The sequence below is a fragment of the Calonectris borealis genome, chromosome 13, assembly GCF_964195595.1.
Source record: "Calonectris borealis chromosome 13, bCalBor7.hap1.2, whole genome shotgun sequence".
NCBI lineage: Eukaryota > Metazoa > Chordata > Aves > Procellariiformes > Procellariidae > Calonectris > Calonectris borealis.
The window spans coordinates 21,322,520-21,341,345 of NC_134324.1; the positions used below are offsets into that span (position 1 = coordinate 21,322,520).

The window sequence follows — 18,826 nt, forward strand, 5'->3', positions numbered from 1 at the left end:
TTACAGTAAATAATCCTAAGAGATTAAGTAATTCTTTTAAAAAACGAGTTCTGTAGAGACACAAAGCATTTTAAAGCAAACAAACATTACTGTGATACAACTCTTAGACAAAGTCTTACAAATGCTAATTAATGCATTAAACAAAAACTTAAATTAGCTTAATTCATAGACATTCACATAAGAGAACTGCTCAACAACATCTTGGTCTACAATTAGACACTGTAAGTGCTTTGCTAATACAAAAAATAGCAAGGCCTTTAAAAACCGATTTTATTAGAACAGTGAACTTTTTTATGGTTTAAACGAAGTCTTAGTTCTGTATTCTAACCAATACTGATGAACCTTATATAGTCCAACAGTAGTTATCAAGGAAAATGACCAAAGACCTCTCCAAACTCTCAAAGATTTTCAAATATTTAGTATTTAAAAAAATAAAAGGTTATTTTAAGCTTAGACACAACCAAACTAGACAACAGTCATTCTGAGAGAGGATGAGAAAGTAAAAAAGCAACAAGTATGAATGGCAGTATTTATCTCTGAACTCCTTCTGCAGGACCAAGAATGCAGACTGCGTGCCAGTAAAATATGAGACGATTCAGCTATTAGAAACAGGAGAGAACACTCACTTTTCCAGTGCCAACCTAGCAACACGGGAGCTGCGCACAACAAAGCATGACACATCGAACAACCACCATGAAGGATGACCACAACTCATGATCCCCAGGCGCTACAGGAGACTCCAACACACATGCTTCCTTCACTTACACTAAGCACCTCACATAATCACTACTCTACTAAGACATGATTTTAAGGCTTTGAGAGCTCTGTTTCCACAGGCCTTTTTATTTTGTTCTCAGTTTTTTGTTTTGTTCACGGCTTTTTATTTTCCATTTCTATTCATTCACCTATTCCTATTCATTCACCAATCTCCTGCTTACATCAAACGTCTGGTTTGCCCTGAATGGCCATTTACACACACGTAAGTTTCAAATATATTCTCACTTAAAAAATTACATCCAAGGTAAACACAAATTTCATCAATCCTGAAAAACTCCTTTCACTTACAAGTATAGTAGGCAAGTAAGACAAATATTATATTTAAAAATGAATTGCTCCTAGAAGCTCCTTTACATTATCATTTCCCAAAGTTGTGATTTTTTTTTTCTGTCTTGAAGATTACATTTCAAGGCTACTCTGGAGAGCCAAGTAATGTGCAAGATTTACAGTACAGTATTTTCACATGGATACAATTTCAGCAGATCTGGTCAAAGCGTGAACCAAATACTTTTGCAAAAGCTGAAGGTATGGCCTTAGCATGGAGGCTGCAGTATGCAATTCTTCCTGTGGCCGGCACTGCATTCCAGAGCTATTTGGGAATACACTCTCTCCTGTCTAAAGGGGTTTAACAATTGAGAAGCTCCTGCAGCCAAACTGGACTCATAGGGCAGCTATGTGCCTGTTCTTTCATAAAGACAGTGATTTCAAGCCTACAATATGATGATGCCATATATGGGGCACATACAGAGAGAACATCAGGCACAAAAGGTAGATGAAAGTCTAATCTAAAAAGTAACCACTCATCAGAAAGTAAGACAAGCAAAGAATTCCTGAAAGCAGAAAATGTGCTTACAGAAATGGGTTGTGGCCCAGATTCAACACAACGGACTAAATCATTTTGACAAATCCTCTAGTGCTTCCTGAAACTTTATAACCCCAGCAATAGGCAGTTTGGAACACTTCTATGAAGAACGAAAAGATCCAAGTCCTTTCTTGTATTTCAGTGGATAGAAGAGGAGAAAGAGAGCCTTCAACCTTATTACCAACCACCAAGAATGGCTGTTCTCACACTTTTATAAACATTTGGTCTCCATGGAAGGGGGATACCTAGCAGCAAACATTGGCAACCAAGGACATTCCACTCCCACTATATCGTCCACAACAGCAAGGAGAAAAAAAAAAATCCATAAGGCTGTTTTGATTAGGAAACCTTTGAGAAGACTTCTTCAAAAGTGAATGTCTGAAAATACTTTGAAATATGGAAATGTGCAATGACAGTTAGATGGGGGAAAACAGGCATTCTACTTTATTCTGAAAGCATTTACACTTCACCCCAAAGTGGGAACATCTAATAATCCAAGAACCTTTTGCCAAGAACAAGGTCATAGTTTTCTTTTTAATTCAGAACCGAACCTAACGCACCATATTCTGCACTGAACGGAGAATCTCATCATTTACAGGTGTTTCAGTTTAATACAAACTCTTAACATGTAAGAACTTTCTTATATTGGGCTTTGTCTTTCCATCAGGTTACAGTTCTGCAGTTCTTTAAAAGCTGTCAGTGAGAATGAAGCAAGAACTGCAAAATGGAGTTTTGCCCCAAGAGAGGTATCAAGAGAGAAATTCATTCACAGCTAAAAGTATTTATACAGTAACATACACTTGGACTGTTGATAATTCTAGAATTAAAGACTTATCTCTGTATATACATTAATACGGCAATGACCTAAACCTACATCAGATTTTGCTCCACATGAAGAAAATAAAGCCTTTAATGAGCTGAAATTTTACTTCAGCTGTTCATTCATTGTAGCGACAGTGAGCCTTAGCCATGGAACAAGACATATTGTGCTGGGTGCTATGCAGAGTTAAATGGTGCGAGTTGTTCCATCAAAAAAACCACCAACACCACCCCCAAAAAAATAAATCACATTACACTCAACTGGAGACAAAAGGAAGGGATAGAAGAAGGAGAAGCATTTATGTTTTGAGAACTTGGGGGTTGCAAATTCTCAATTTCACTGTCATGGTTAGGAAAACGTGGCAGTAAAGCAATGCAACCTTTTTTTTAAATAAACAAAAAGATTGGTCAGTCTGCTGATGAGAGACAGGATAAAGAGAACAAGAGAACTATTAAATTATCTACACTTCTGGGATTCTTGCTATTCTTTTGCAAAGTGAATGGCTTATGCTAATCAGGATGCATCTGAAATACATCATTCAAGCCTTCTTGTACAAATATAGTTCTTATTTATCCAGAAAGATCCCCACCAGCTGGCAATGTTTGCATACAATGTTAAACCCAACTTCAAGAGCCCATGCATTATGAGTCATTTTACATTTAAAAACATTAGTTCTCTTAGCTCTTCTTGAAGATGGTGTATCCCATGAGAAGCATTTTAATGGAATTCAACAATAATACACTATGTTACCGTCCTACTTTCTCTAGCACAAAGAAGTTACAAGTTTTCTGTTGTTTGGTGGTTTTTTTTTCCTAGCGGTGCTTTGCCTACAGAACATCTTTGGAGAAGGGACAAAAGGATTTGCACCAATCCCTTCTATATGAATCAAATATTTATGCTATACCCTCTTCAAGCACTTTCATCTAGTAACCTATGGAATGTGATCTCTGACCTTAACACTCAAGCACGTCTAAATCAGCTGCCCTTTGAGCTGTATTACAGACTACAGAGAATTTTTATACATTTGTATTACAGGCATATGAAAACCTTGTGGCCCAGCCATGGCATTCTGTGCTACAAAGCATACATTAGTCCAAAGTCGCTCAAGCATATTTCAGGAAAGAGCAATGCTTTGATTCTCCCATGTTTATGTCACAATCTGATGTCGTGTCACCATAAATAGGTAGAAAGATGAACCATGCTATCAGTATATTAACCAGCCATCACAATTTAAATACGTGTCATGCCAAACAATACCAAAATTATGAGGTGTCAGCACCACTGCAATCCTATGTCCCACTATACGGCACATTCTGCCTACTCCGCACTGCCCAGCTGCCTTTCTGCCTCCAGCCTTTCTTCCCCAGGACAGGCAGCGCTGCCTGCAAAATATCTCCAGAATCAGAAAGACAATGAGCTTGGGGGAAGACCAGTCACCCCTTTCCCTCCTCTTGGAAATCCTACCCTTTCCTCAAGAAAGCACTAGAGCAGAAACAAATCATTCTGTGTTGTGTTTGTGGCTCCTAGGAATGTTTTAAGGACAGGGGTTATCTTGCAAATAAGTGTCCTGGAGAAAAAGAGAGGGAGACCAAGTACCCCAGATGAACCTGCAACGTCAACTATGGGACAAATTTTTCCAGGGTCAGCTCATGACCCTACTCCTAGGAGGATCAGTCACTGAGGTAACCCTGGTGAAAGTCTGACCCAAAGATTTAACAGGGTCATGGTCTTGATGGTAGGGTTCATGTTTTCATATCAGCCCTGAAAAACCGACGTGATGCTGCCCATCACTCACACAGGAGCAGCACAAGGGTGTAGGATAAGCTCGAGAAGATGGCTCTTGTGTTCCCACCCTGATTTGGCAGAAAGGCTCAGTCCCCAGAAGAAGTCAAGGGTAGCAGAAATAAGTGAGACAGCAGCCAAAACCTATGCCATGTCCTCTCCCCCAAGATGGATCCTGGTCAGTCACTGCCCCAGTCCCCTCGCAAGGTGCCCCGTTGGCGGTTGCACCTCAGCAGAGATTGAGGTGCCCCCAGTTCTCCGAGGGCCCATCAGTTCAGAGCACACTGACTTGCTGTGCTCCACTACGGCAGGAATGGGCCACCTTTTCCACTTCTTTTTCCCCCAGAAATCCCTCCAGGGGAGAGGAAGGGCAGGGGAAAGGGGGGAAGAGGAACAGGGACCACAACAGACCAATATTTAGCATTTCCTGTATCATCTACAGGAAAAACCCACGCAGTGGGGAAGAGCATGATGTCAAGGCTGGTTTCACCACATAAACAGCCAGATCCTCCTGCTGGGGGATGCTGTGTGTTTCCACAGGGAACAGTATAATCCTCCCTGCAAAGAGAAGTCCTACTACCAGCCACACAAAATTCCACAGGTCCTTCCCTTGCACAAAAGACCGGTAGTGATGAAAGTCTGGCCGTGGGGAAGTGGGTATGTGGGTACAGAGAGGAAGTGGGGAAGTGGGTATGTGGGAGAGAACGAAAATTAGAAATTCACAGCAATATTATCACTTGTAAAACAGCACACATTCAGCACTTGGCCCCTACAGAAAGAAGTATGCTACAAAATATGTTTCCCTGCACAGAGACTGGGCCTCCATCCAGTTATTATGTGCACATGTCCCTGCTGCGTTTTCAGTCTTACTTTAAAAAAAATCTCAAAACAAAGAAAACATATCCTCATACTCACTCTGTACAGTGCCAAGCATGTTCCTAGCCACGTTCAATAATCTGTTAAGGCGTGTTAATTACGGGTTCAAAACTTCTACACCTTGTGACACAGTAGTAAAGCACGTAATGTAAAACAAATTCCAGTGTGAAACAAGAAATCTCAACTGATTGTGGAAGCCCTGTTTGCACGCGTGCACATGTAAATGCACATACATGCTTCTCTGTGAAACATGACGAGCAAAAACAATCTTGACACGTGGATTACAAGCACAATGACTGTGATTATTTTCTCAAAAGAAAAGAGCACCACAAGAAATGCGGCTGCTTTCAAACACAGCCTGACAAACCCACTTCAGCAACTTCCACAGAATTTTACTTTATCCAATTACACACAAGTACATCACTATTAATTTTGGCTATTTACTGCCAGTGGTGAAACGGGTGGACAAGTGTATTTTTTTTGCAAGAATTTTGCAAGATGAAAAGTAACCTTTACAGGAGAGAGAAGTGATGGGCAAAAGCTGATAGAGAAGAGAGCCAGTCTAACTCCCAGGTTTAGGCTGCAAGAATGAATGCCGAGTCCCTTGCGCCATGAGCACGTCTCTTACCTACCGATCTGCTGAAGACAAAAGGGTTCTCTTCTTTTCAGAAACTGGACACTTGTAGCTCGTTGGGTCAGTCACAAAAAGCTTCCCTGCTGCCAAAGGTATTTTTTTCCCCTCGGGTTTTTGTTGTTGTTTTTTACCCCAGAGAGTAAAGGGCAGAACAGTGGATTCAGCAGGGGCAAAGGGTGGAATTCGAGACTCAACAGGCGAACTGCAGAGCTCTCTCTAAAAGATGTTGTATTTCAAGGCGCTTTCACTTGCAAATCCTTCTTCATCCTCAGTGTCAATAAAACTGGAGGGGGGGGGGGAAGTAAACTTTTTTAACTGCAGAAATAAACCGGACTCCACAGAAAGGGGAACGTGCTATCAACTGGATTTGTGGCTCCACTTTTTCTTTTATTAAAAATAAATATACTTTCAGACAGGCAACCAAGATAGACGGGTAAAAATCCAATACAGTCAGACAGGACCTGCCCACAGTCCGTGGAAGGAGGATAGCGGTATCTCAAGAATGGCAGAATAAACAAAAAGAAGGGAAACTCTGCGTCCCGGTGGAGGTGGCCCGGCACAGGCTGCGCTGTCAGTGGCAGCGCCCGCGGCCCCGGCAGGGAAGGGCGGCCCGCAGCATCGCGACCAAGGGGAGGCTGCTCTGCTCTGCTCTGCTCTGCTCCGCGCCGCTCCGCGCCTCCTTCTCCGCGGTTACCTGTGCGCAGCGGGGCGAGGCGAGCACGGAGGAGCCGCAGGGCCGGACGCGGGGCTGGGGCGGCAGCGTCCCCCGGCACACGCTCCCCGCGGCAGCAGGCTCACACCGGCGCGCACACGGCAGGGCAGGGACGGGCAGCTCCGCTCCCTCCTCCGCCTCCTTCCGCCTCGCTCTGCGGCGCGGGCGCCCCGCGGGACGGCGCTCCGCCAGGGCGGGCAGGAAGCGCCCCGCCGCCCCCGCCCGGAGACCGCCCCGCGCCACCGGCCCCGCCTCCGCCCCGCCCCGCCGCCGGCGCCGCCCGTCACTCCGGCGGCGGGGAAGCCGGTCCCGTCCCGGGCGAGCAGCGCCCGCCGCGCCCCGCGGGAGCCGGCGCCGTCGCAGGGGCGCCGCTGGCGGTGGCCTCCGCCGCTCTCCCGCAGGAGCGAGCTCGGGGCGGCCGCTGTGCGCAGCCCATGCTCCGGCCTGGCTCAGACGGGGAGCGCATCCGCTGTACCGCCCGGCTGCCTGTGCGGCAGGCACCGAGGAGCTCCGGCCGTGCTACCCGTTAACGTGCGTGTGAGCGTTTGGGCCCCATCTGCCCCGTGCTGATCTGCCCCGCTCGGCCCTGCAGCAGCCCGCAGCTCAGCACAGAGGAGCTATAAGGACTTAATACGACGAGTCGCTCGATCACCTGCAGGAGCCTTCACACGAGTTAGCCCCAAGGTCTCAAAACCATTCTGCTAAGTCAGTGGAGTTAAATGGGTTTATACCAATGCACATCGGCCAAGGATCTGACTCACCCACTTTTTGCTGGCCAAATGCTGAAAAGAATTGAAAGCGTAGCAAGAACTGATCATGACTAACTGCATATGAGCAGAATATTAAAGGAGCTCCCTGTATATAATGTTCTGCTTAAAACTAAAATATACATCACATAGTCTTCAAAGGCTCAGCCTATTGTAACAGTAAACATCCACGGACCTCTACTACTCTGCCACAGCTGGATCTAATGGTTGGCGTGGAAAGAGGAGATGGAAGAGACTTCAGTAGTTTCCCCAAATACAACCACGATTTTGCTGTGTTTCATCATTTTACCGCATGATAAAAGACAATAGCCACATTCAGAAGTGGTTTTTGTTTGAATGCTTTAGTGCCTGGAATCACACTGTAGAATTTCAACTCAAAAAATAGTTTGGCTTTAAACATGTAACAACCTTTAAAGAAAAGCATGAACATACCACCTTTGTGCATGTCTCCCCATTCAAAGAAGGCCCGTAAAAGGATCCCAAAATGTTGATAAAAAGAAAGACTTAAGCCAGCCTCCCTGTTCTGGAAGATCTAATAGCACTTGGTAGTGGCAATAACGCAGTCATGTCTGCCGTGGCACCAACCTCTGTATCAGAAAGGCAAAGCTCTTGTTCTGAAATGGGGTAAGCAACTTCAACTTCTCCTAGCCTGATGCCTATCATCAGGGCAAATCCCCAGTCTAAACAAGGCCCGAGATAACAAACTGGTCCTTCAATAGCGACGTGTGTGTGTACAAACAATGGTACCTTGCCTTTCTCACAATCCACCTCCTCCTCTGGCTCTTGCATACAACGCACTCGAATCCTCCCCCTTTGAGATCACTCCTGTCCGTGAACTCCGAGTGACAGCTTCTGCTTGTCTCCCGGCTCCCGTTCACTAACTTGTAATTTCAAGAAAGAGCAAAACAAAAAATGAGAGAAGCTGTCATCGTGCGTCCACAGCTGACTTAATACACTAAGGCCTGATGATGCAAATATTAAGCCCATTAAGTAGCCCCAGTTTGGTAAGGTTTGGCCATAAGATGACACCAGTTTCCAAAAGTACTAAATGTGCAAAAACTGGCCACATGTCAAATCCTTGTGCTGTGAAACTTGGCCTACTGGAGTTCATCAGGGCTCTTCGTGTGAGAAGAGATAACATGATTCAGCCATTTACCTTTTAATTGCTCTAAGCAAACAAATCCTTTCCAACATTCCCAACTCTTAACATTGAAAAGAAAGATCTGGAAAAAAATTCAGGAAGTCAAATTTCAGAAATCCCAAATGCAGCATATATAAACATCTATTTTTTCCCTCGTAACTGACATTCATTCATTGGAACATTTCAGTGGAACAAACGTAGAAACACATGTAAACAGTTCATTAACATCCCATAACTTTACAGTTTGCAAACGCAAAAAAAGACAACGCAGAACAAGCTAATGAAGCACATATTTGCTAGATGCTGTGGGGCGGAGTTGTAAGGGAAATATATAGCCTCAGTGAGTTAGAGAGTTATAAACTATGCTTCAATCACACATCCTGTCTCCCTCCCACACGCTAAAAGAAAATAGTGGGGAGTAAAGAGAGAAGGTAGAGTCATCAGGAAAGTAAAAATATTGCTTAATGCAGACACTGAAAAGCAGCTAGCCTTGCCTGAGGCATATTAACCTCAACTCATCTGCCGCTGTTTATTCTACAGAGCACTAGCGCTGCTCATGTTTAACCCACACAATTGGAGATAACAGCTTTATCGGAACTGGAAAAGAACAAAGATGCATGAAATCCACATTCTCTCCCTTAAAACATTCTCCCCCTGCATCCTCCCTTCACCCAGCTCCCCGCCCAGCCCAGTCCTCAGGAGCTCCAGCACACATCTGAACGGCTGCCAGCGGAGGAAGCGAGCAGTTTCCATACACACATCACGCCACAATGTGGGAATTCAGGAAACAACACAAGAAAGGGGTTCCTAATAACTGTTCCAGCTTACTTGGGCCAATTTATGCAATCATACAAAGGTCACTGTAGATGTGTTAAAAAGCACAAAAGATAAACGCCACAACGGCAACTAGTTCAAAGTAGGAAAATAAATCTTGGGCTTACGAAGTGTTTGGATGACCTGGAATTGCTCCACCTACAATTTTTTAAGAGGTTGTCCTTCACATTCTTTAAAATTCCTCCATCTTAAAATTCCTCCCTCCAGGAATCGCTGTAACTCTGCCATCCTTTGTCCACAGCAGCTGGAGCTCAGGAAGCTGCTGATATTATCCCTCATGCACAGAGAGAAATCACCGCTCAGTCCTGCGTCCATTCAGTGCAGCTGAGAGGGGTGTAAATTAATTTCCGTGGATCTCTGATCTCGGGCCAGTTTAACAGAGCTTTTCTTCTTGCACATAAAAATAAACTGTTAACAGTGCTCAGAAGTGCCATTTAGCTCTTGGGAGCAGACAGTACATCCCCACCACCACCAAAGCAGGGGGTTCTTTGTCTAGTCTGTAAATACGCTGTTAGGTGAAATAATGGCCCTACAGTAAATGAACAGTAATGCAAGCAATAGTAAAAAAGACTAAGAGGAGGAGATGAGGCCAAGTTTACTAGGTGAGCAGGAGCAAGGAATAGGTAATTCTGAGAAGGGAGATTAATTTATCTTTCTTGCTATAAAAGCCAAATAGCCAGTCTGACAGATATATTCACTGAAGAAAAGGAAGTAAGTGAACAAATACATTAGGGGATACAGATCAAAACAAGATTAGAAGATTTCAAAACCATGTAAGTATCACAAGAAATGTGTAGAGAAGGCACCAAGGTACAGGAGGGTTAAGTGGTTTGTCCAAAGTCATGCTGGGAGTTCAGTCTAGACTTGGAGAGTCTCTGAGAGTCACAGGCCACAGACCTGCCTCACTGCCCGCACATACGGTGAACTTGGACGTACAGCCCCACTGCAGCATTGCAGCTTTTGCTGCCATTTTACCACTGAGGTGGACAGCACCCAGAGCCTTCAGGGTCGTCATGGCCATTTTTAAGTTGTATTTAGAGGATTTGATGTTGCTGCTATATCCAGCCTTGAGCCATAACAAACCCTGGAAGGCTCCCTCAGGTCCTGCCATTGGGTATGGCTGGAGACCAGCTATGATTTCTGAAGAGAAATAAAATCAATCTGACAGACATGAGATCGAGGCATGAATTATGTGTAAAACCAGTTATCATTCACCAACAGATGGTAATGACAGGTATTCACAGACCAACAACAGCAGAAACGACTACCATGAACCTTGACATGCTCAGAATCGCTAGAAAAATTGTACTTTTCAAAACACAAGAGCAGGAATAGTTATGCACTATGTATTCCTCTGTTCTTCACTAATTGCTGTGTCTTTCTACACAAGTTTATTATTCTACCAATTCTATATAATAAAACTTTAATGACCACATAACTTCTGGGAGGGAAGTAATTGCTACAGAGACTTTGGCATAGCCAACTACATGTCCTATCTATATTGTGATTTACACTGCAACATGGTTCTTGCTCATTTAAGATTTTGTATGCTACTGCGTGTGAAGATTTTCAAAAGTATGTCAGTCTGGATGGTACCTCTAACGGAGTGTAACTCAAGTTCAGCATGGTTCCTTGGGTGAAGAAAGGGCCTGCACAGGAAGGGGAGAAAAGGAACAGCTTACCACAGTGAAATGCAATGCAGAGGTCAGCAGTGATGTGTCACTCATGAGTTGATTGATCAGGTACCACCTGTAAGGAGAATTATTCTAACTGCTGAACCTTGGCCCCTTTTTATGCAGAATTTTGGAAGAATGCTGTGGAACCAGAAGAATGATAAACAACTGCCAACTCTGGAAAAACAAATTAAATGTTTCAGCTTTGCTCTAAATGCATTCACACCCCAGACCCCTAGACTTAAATGTAGTTTTGGCAAAATAAGGACAGCAGGGTTAGTCTGGACAAAGGGATTTCCTTACAAGACACTGTTCGCTGTTCTTCTCCCAAAGAAGGACCTGTAAGCCTTTAACTGGTGTCTATTGTACGTTAACAACCTTGATGTACGAAAGTTGACCATCTCCCTCGTTTCTCTGCACTCTTGCCTCTCATGCCTCTTTGAAGAGAGATGTCTCTTCAAAATCTGCTGAAATGAATTAAAAGATTCCTTCAGCTTCCACTGGATTTGGATCAGAGTGAACTGTAAGAGTAAGGCACGGAGGCCCTGCACTTCAACACAGTCTTTGTTTGCTCTCGATGACTAAAGAATGTATGAAATCAAAACAGAGTGAGATGCACAGCAGGTTCTGCAGCAAAAAACAGACTTGATAATCCTGATATTTCAATGACCATAAAGATTAAGAAGGGAAAACCACGGCTGGTTTGAAACCAAAAAGCCTAACCTCTTCAAAGTCTCCAGGACTATATTGATAAATACCATGGGGACAGGAGAGAGGGAGTGATTTTTGATTTAAAGCTTTTGCAACTTGTTTTTAATATTGATGTCAGAAGCAGACTCAAAACTGAGAAATGAAAGAGGCCCAATCAAAAGTAATCTTTGGCTGGAAGCGACTTTCCATTGCCTGGGAAGGTTAAGTATGGTCTCAGTGAAACAATGAGCGCCCTATAGATGCTAGAGCTCTACTAATTGTAGGACCAGGGCCATCTTCCCCCACTACATAGAAGCTGTACTGAACAGTAAACAGATTATTTTGAACATGAAATTAAAGAAGAGAAATGAAAGGAGAAATAATGTTATGTACAAAAAAGGTCAAATGCATTGGAACAAAATATATGAAATTCTGTTACATAATTCCTTCAAAAAGTGGCAATTGTATTTTTTCTGAGCACATAGTTGTGCTCCTAAAAACGATCTTTCTCCTGTAGTAAGCTACAAAAAGATTGATAATTAGAGACAGCAAGATATCAAGTTACAGATAATTGATTAACATTTCATTTTCACAGAAATGAAAAACTAAAAATAGAATTATGGAACAAAGTCTGATTAGATTTTACAATTTCAGAAGCTGCTGCCACATTCTGGAAGAGCACCAGCACTCTCTGCTGGTGATCTTTGTTCAATAGTTATCTAGAAGAAAAATGAGGACTGAAATGCATTATGTTTCTTATATGGAATGCCATTTTTGTTTTAAATGGATGACTAATTAGATCCCTATCAATTTAGCAAACAGCAGCTCTAGGAGCTAGTTATGTTTTTGGAAACAATAGAGTCATTACTAAGAAGTGTATTTACTATGGGTGATCATCATTCACTGAAATAAATTTCACTGTCGCAAATAAACATCTGATGTTTAATGCTTCTCTCTGCAGAAAGCACTTCTGCTGTGCTGTAGCACAAAGACAAGCTGGTGTGAGAAGTTCCCATGATGCCAAATCCCTTGGCTCCACCCTGACTTTCCATCAATTTTAGAGCTATGCCAAGAAAAACAGCTCTTCTTAGAAAAGTCCTAGTATAGCACCAACATCTTCCCCTACGGTAGTCATAGTGGAAATGCTACTATGTTTTAATCAAAGCAAACCTGCTTCCAGCCCTGTCTCTGTTACACCCTTTGCCAGGAAGCTGGAAAAGCTTTGACTCCCTCTCCCCAGCGTGCACCCAAGCCTTGTCCACACCCCTCGTGGATTACTTTACCACAGCTGAGCCAGAGACTGCACAGGGACAAACAGATCAGGAGAAAAAAAATAAAAACAAAGCCAAGTACCTAAGTGACAGCTGTCCCAGTTTCCAAACTATGCACAGATCAGGCATCAGTAAGAAGGGTTAAAGACTGGCAAATTGAATCCATGTGCAGCTCATGAAAGTGTGGGAAACAAAAGAGACAATGTGAGTTAAGGACAGAGTATTCATTAGCAAAGGGCTCAAGTTTCTTGGCTTTTGCTGGTCTGCTTCCCAATGGCCATTTTTCAAGGTAGCTTTTTGTTCTTTAGTTTTGAACATAGTTCTGGAAAGACTTTATACTCTTTCTTAGCTAACAAACTAAAGCTCAGTACATGTTGAACTGCTTAAAATAATTTGTCTTTTTAATTCCCTGGGGGCAAGAGGGGAGAACAACGTCAGAGATGGTTTTTTTCTTCTGAGCTACAGTGGGCTTTGGATCAGAGCTTTATATGACATATCTGATCCAAAGGCCTCAGACACCTTCATAACTATTCGTCTACACTATGGTATTAAATACTCAAATAAAGAAATCCAATGTTTAAAAAAAAAAAATACATGAGACTTCATAATGCAGCCCTATCAATCTGAGTGAGAGTAAAGCCATTACTGGAGAATGGCTGCCAAGCTCTGAGCCGCTGCCCCAGCTCAGCTCTGCATTGCTGGGGCTGGACCTGCCACCCCTCCCTTTCAATGCCTGCAAGGCACTCAGCAACTTGTTAATGAGGATGGCTTCAAAGTACTTGGGATGCTGAAGAGATTCAGTTTACAGCAGCAACATTAGGTTGGAGAAAGGGGTCCCAGTCATTCATGGGGAGAGGCCTGGGGTCTCCAGTTTTTCCATTTGAGGGGCACAGTTAACCCTCATATCAGGTGGAGCGCGCAGCCACGGCTGAATTAAATGATGTGGGAGCGTGAGCAGTACCAGTGAGTGCAAGTGAGGACCCAGTGCTCCCAAAGCCCTGTATAGACCTACCACACATGAGGGACATCCAGAGGAAGACTGCAAATCCTCTGGTGCGTAAGGCCAGTATTTTGAAAGCAGCTCCATATCTGGTAGGACATAAATACCACCTTAGGATCTGCTTCATAAGGTCCCTACCTATAAGCTGAGTCTTGGAAAATCTGACCTTTGCTTCTTCAGAAAAATCTGAATTTTGGTAATCCTGGGGCTTAGAGGGGAACTGATTTGCTGCTCAATCAAGAAAAAGGAGCAATTAGGGTGGAGTTCTGGAAAAAGCAGTTAAAATAGCGGGTCAGAAATTGAAAACCAGGGTCTATTTCACTGTTTCACTCAGGAGATATCTGTATATTAAGTGTAGCAAGATACACAGCATTTTACTTTGACTATTTTACTTTATGAAGTAAAAAATGGGAAGAACAGTTCCTGAATTAGAGAAACAGCTAAGAGCCCTAAAAGGAACAAACACAGTGGTAAAAATAAGTGAGTTTTAACATAGTCATAAGTCAAAGTCAGAAATAAGCATTCTAATGCATTCTGCTCCTGACAAATCTCAACTTCAGAAGAGCTTCACATCTGCAGAGAGTCCCAAGGAACTTTTTCAGTATTCAGGGATCGCCGACACTTGGCTAAGTGGGACAGAGTGACAGCCAAATGCCAGCTCAGTGCTCTAAAACACTGCATGAGGAACAGAGATTCCTGCTTAAGGGATCAGCGGAAGTTTCCCATTCTACAAAAGGACAAAAGGTTTCAAACCTGAAGTTTTCTACTTTTCAAGGAAGTTAATATTTTGAACATGACAGGACCCAGCAAGAGATCACTGATCTACAAGGTATGAGAAGATGCTAACAGCCTGGAGAACTTGAGTAACTATAGGAAATTAACATGATTACTTTTTTTTTAATATTATTAACTATACATGCCAGACTGCTCTTAAATATTCTCTTCCCACATTCATGCCCACACCTTTACCTTCGTACCATACGAATTCCGTATTCAGCTCTGTCCCTTGATCATTAATGCAGACTCCTAAGCTTCAGACTTCAAAGAAATGCACGCGTAAGAGTCACAGGCACAGGACTGGAACAGCGTCAAATCCTCCCTGTGCAGGAACTTCGATCTTCTGTTTGACTTCACTGTACAAATATCTCATTCTATCAAGACTAGGAAATTCAATGATTTATGTAGGGCTTCCCACAGATTAAGTTAATAAGGGAACCCAACAGTGCCTCATCTCCTTCCGCCTTCCAAACACTGGTAAATGAAAGGAAATGGGAATGTCTCCTGGGGTAAGGGAAAGACGTGAGCGCTCTACAAATGTGCAAGGGAAGAAACCAAAGGCTTCATTGTGTGCATATGCACTTCTCCAGGAACCCTCTTCCCTTCTCCTCCCTCCCATAAGTGGCATATGATAATGTTCTTAGGGAAACTTGGTTCAATTGCAAAGCCTCAGCCACTGATCGTCACCTAGAACGGTGGTGGTTTAGTTTTCTTCCTGCTTTTTCTTTTATATTTTTCCTTCCTTTGTCCCTCCCCCCTTTCTTCTGTTCTCACCCTCCCTCTTTCTGCTGCTCAAAATGTCTGCACTCCCTGCTTCCTTATTTCAGCAGGTTCCCTTCTGTCATTTGTAGTACATTTCCAGTACCACCAGCATTACTCGGAGCTCCAGTCATGCCTTACTAGTCAAAGCTTCCAGCATATGAGACTGAATTACAGTTTAACACAATACAAATGAAGAAATTACGGCACAGATAGCTCAAGATATAGGTCTTTCCAAGACCCTAAGGGACTTAGGGACCCATGTTAATGTAACTTGCAATCAACATCCCTTTGAGTTACATTTGAAAATTACACCAGCATTCCCTGGCCAAGATTAAGCCTCACCAAGAGGCAGTCAGAAAGGCAGTCTGGCCTTTTTCAACTTTATTTGTAGCTGCTCGTATATCGCCAATTTTCAAGGAAATTACCCAACACCAAACTAACATAGGTGCAGTTTCTTTAGCGGTAAGAAAGCTGCTATAGGTCATCAGATTCAGGCATTTTCATCGACAGGATGGTCTACGCTTGCCCTGAGCCAAGTTAGACATTACAATGGTAAAGTGTGACAAGCTGTTGTAGATACATACGCTTCAAAGTGCCTTCATCAGCCTTATGACCCCTCTTAAAACACTGGGCTAAAGTGACAGTAGTGATGGTTGACGGTGTTATGGAGCAATGATTTACTTACTGAGAAGGTGAACTATAAAGCCAAACTCAGAAATTTCTCTGCCTAATGAGAACGTTGCAATTAGGTCATCACTGAACACCGCATAACCACAAATCGGAGCAAAAACATTCCCACAGAATAAGTAATATGTGACAGCAGGTATTTGGAATGAGAACAAGGATTTCATCCTACTGCTGAACTATGTAGAAAAACAGCAGTCCTGAGATAGTCAGCTTCCAGTGGGGACGTGCAGGTGTCAGGATACATAGACCCAGTTTAGCACTAGCAATCTAGAGCCTAAACTCCCAACCATGAAAGTTCATGTCCAACTTTGATGAAATTTGACAAGGTGTTCAGAGCAAGTTTCAGGGTCAGAATTCTAGTTAGGTCATGTATGAACTGGATCCAGGCCACAACCTTCTTTGTATCTTCTGGACTCCAGTTTGTGCAATGCTTCTAATTTCCAGTAACTATTTCTGCTAAAAAACCTAAATCAGTTCTACACCTAACCTTGCTCAGTTCAGGCTGTACATTTTGGTAAACCTCCAAACATGAGACCTTTATTCAAATGACAAGATAAAGGACTTTAATAGAAGAACACTCTCCAGACTGCTTTTGGTCACTGAAACTCCCTGACCCTCTCCCTCCTTGGGTCCTGCACTGGCACGTGGAAGTACCTGCTGTTGGGGCAGACAAGTCAGGAGAGTGAAGATTTGCAGGTTAATGGAATACTGTTCTGATCAGGGAGATAAGGTTACAAGGCCGTGCCTTTGAAGACTGGCTTCTTCAGGGTGGCACTTTGGTTTATGACTGGGGATTTCTTTTAATTAGAATGTACTCTTAATTATTTATGACCTATATTATCTGCAGAAGCTGCCCAAAACCTAAGCCTTAATAAGGATAATTGGAATAATCGTATTTTTACCTCTTTTGTAAAGCACCTTGAGCCTTACCGATGAGAAATGCTAGGAAAGGATTAGATGCTTAATGAAAAATTATCATTAAAAAGTGGAATAAAAATGAAAACTGAACTAAAATGGAATTTGCTATTTTACACTGCATTAAGGCTGAATTGAGGATCATTTATCAGAGGTGACACTCTGAAAATTTTAGCCTGAAAACTGAATCTGGGGATCTTCTTTATGCATCTCACGATGGGAGATTCCCGGTGAAGATGCCAAGGACCAGAGTCTGGGCCTGAATGTCGCGTGAAGTCAGAACAGCCCCCCGGGAGCCTGGAAGTGCTGGGCTATCCTACCGTATGCTGGTGATTCAGTCAGTTCTTGGCTATTTACAGCATCAATCAAAAGCAATGGGTGTTTAAGGTCACCCAAGTTCCTGTGTCCACCACAGTTCCTCCACACTTAAGATTTGGCCTTCCAGCCCTCACCTTCTTCAAAAAGTATCCTGGAATTGAGGCAGACAGGATTTGTACTTCTGCTTCGACCATGTAGTAAATGTCACGGTGAATATTTATGGGCCTACCTGAATCAGTCTGCTAATGAAAGGCATAATCTTTCAACCTGAGGGCAGACCATGAAGTAGTAGCGGGGATAGCTAAACCCAGAGCCTCAAGGGGCTGGAGGGATCCCCATTCTCTACCAGGCAAGGATGCAAACCCAAAGCTTTTAACTCCTTGAGGATTATCACCCACATTCTGGCATTTTGTTCTCTCGGAGATCAAAGCAGGAGGATTTGGAGTCACTTCTGCTTAATTCAGAGTTTGGGCAGAGGCGGATAAGCTCCTGTGGGTGTTTGGGGCCAGCAGGGACAGGGACTCTGTAGGGAAGAGGACGGCATAGCAGGCACCATCTCTTGCAGCTGTGGCAGGGGCAGAGGCCCTGGACCTCCTCTGCAGGACTGTAGGTAGCAAAACATCCCCTTGCATTACCTAGACTTGAAAATGGACCTGGGAAGGGACAGGATGGCTCTGCTCTCACCTTCACACTGGACTCCTCTGTCCCCACTACCACACGCATCAAACAGTCCCCATTACAAGTCCTCACAGCCTTCTCCTCACCTCACCGCTTGCCCACGACGAGACTTCCTCAAGACCACCGGGGGTGCCTGCAGCGGCCCCCAGATACTGGACGTGGTCCCGGGGTTTGCGGGCTGAGCCACAGAACTGCCCCACAGCCGCCCACCTCGCCCGGGGGTGGTCTCCGTGAGGGCAGCGGAGAGGCACGGGAGCCCCTTCCCCAGGCTCTGAGGGAGGACCCCCGCCTCGGGGGAGCCGCGGGGCCGTGCAGCCCCGTCCCGGGAGGTGCGAGGAGCGGGCAGCGCGGGGGGTGGGCCGGCATTTACCTCAGGCTGGAGGCGGGGGGCGCGGGCAGGAGCGGGGCGCCGAGGGGAGGGCCGGGGCCACCGCGGCCGTTAGGCGGGAGCCGGCGCCGCGCGCCCCCGCCTCAGCAGCCCCTCCGGCGGGGGAACCCCAGCGCCGCTCCCCGCTGCACCTGCCCCCGAGCCCGGCATCCCGGCCGGGCAGGGCGGCCGCGGCCCCCTCCTCGTCGCGGGGGGCCGGCGGGGCAGCAGCCAGCCGCGCTCCCCTCACGCAGCCGGCCTCGCAGCGGCGGCCCGAGCCTCCCCCTTCTACTGAACCCGCTCCTTACCCCGCGGGCGCCTGCCCCTGCGGCCGCCCGCTCATCCATCTTGTGCCTCTTCCCTCCGAGGTGACAAAGCCGGCATGGCAATGAGAGACACCGAGGAGCTCTGGGAAGTGCCTACCCCAGATTCAGTTATTAACTTTCACCAGGCGGCTGCAACTACGGCACCCGGCATCCCCCG

General features: G+C 44.7%; 1 protein-coding gene across 6 annotated transcripts in view; it reads right to left on the reverse strand.

The window, feature by feature from the left end:
* The window catches only part of AMOT (angiomotin), a 61,938-nt gene extending 43,117 nt beyond the window's left edge, over positions 1-18,821 (reverse strand). For 2 of the 6 annotated variants that reach the window (XM_075162457.1, XM_075162452.1), the window contains exon 1: positions 18,652-18,821. The gene's annotated coding sequence lies outside the window, so the exon portion shown is untranslated. The other 4 variants (XM_075162456.1, XM_075162453.1, XM_075162455.1 and 1 more) reach the window with 4 other exon arrangements.
* Between the last annotated feature and the right edge of the window lie 5 nt (positions 18,822-18,826).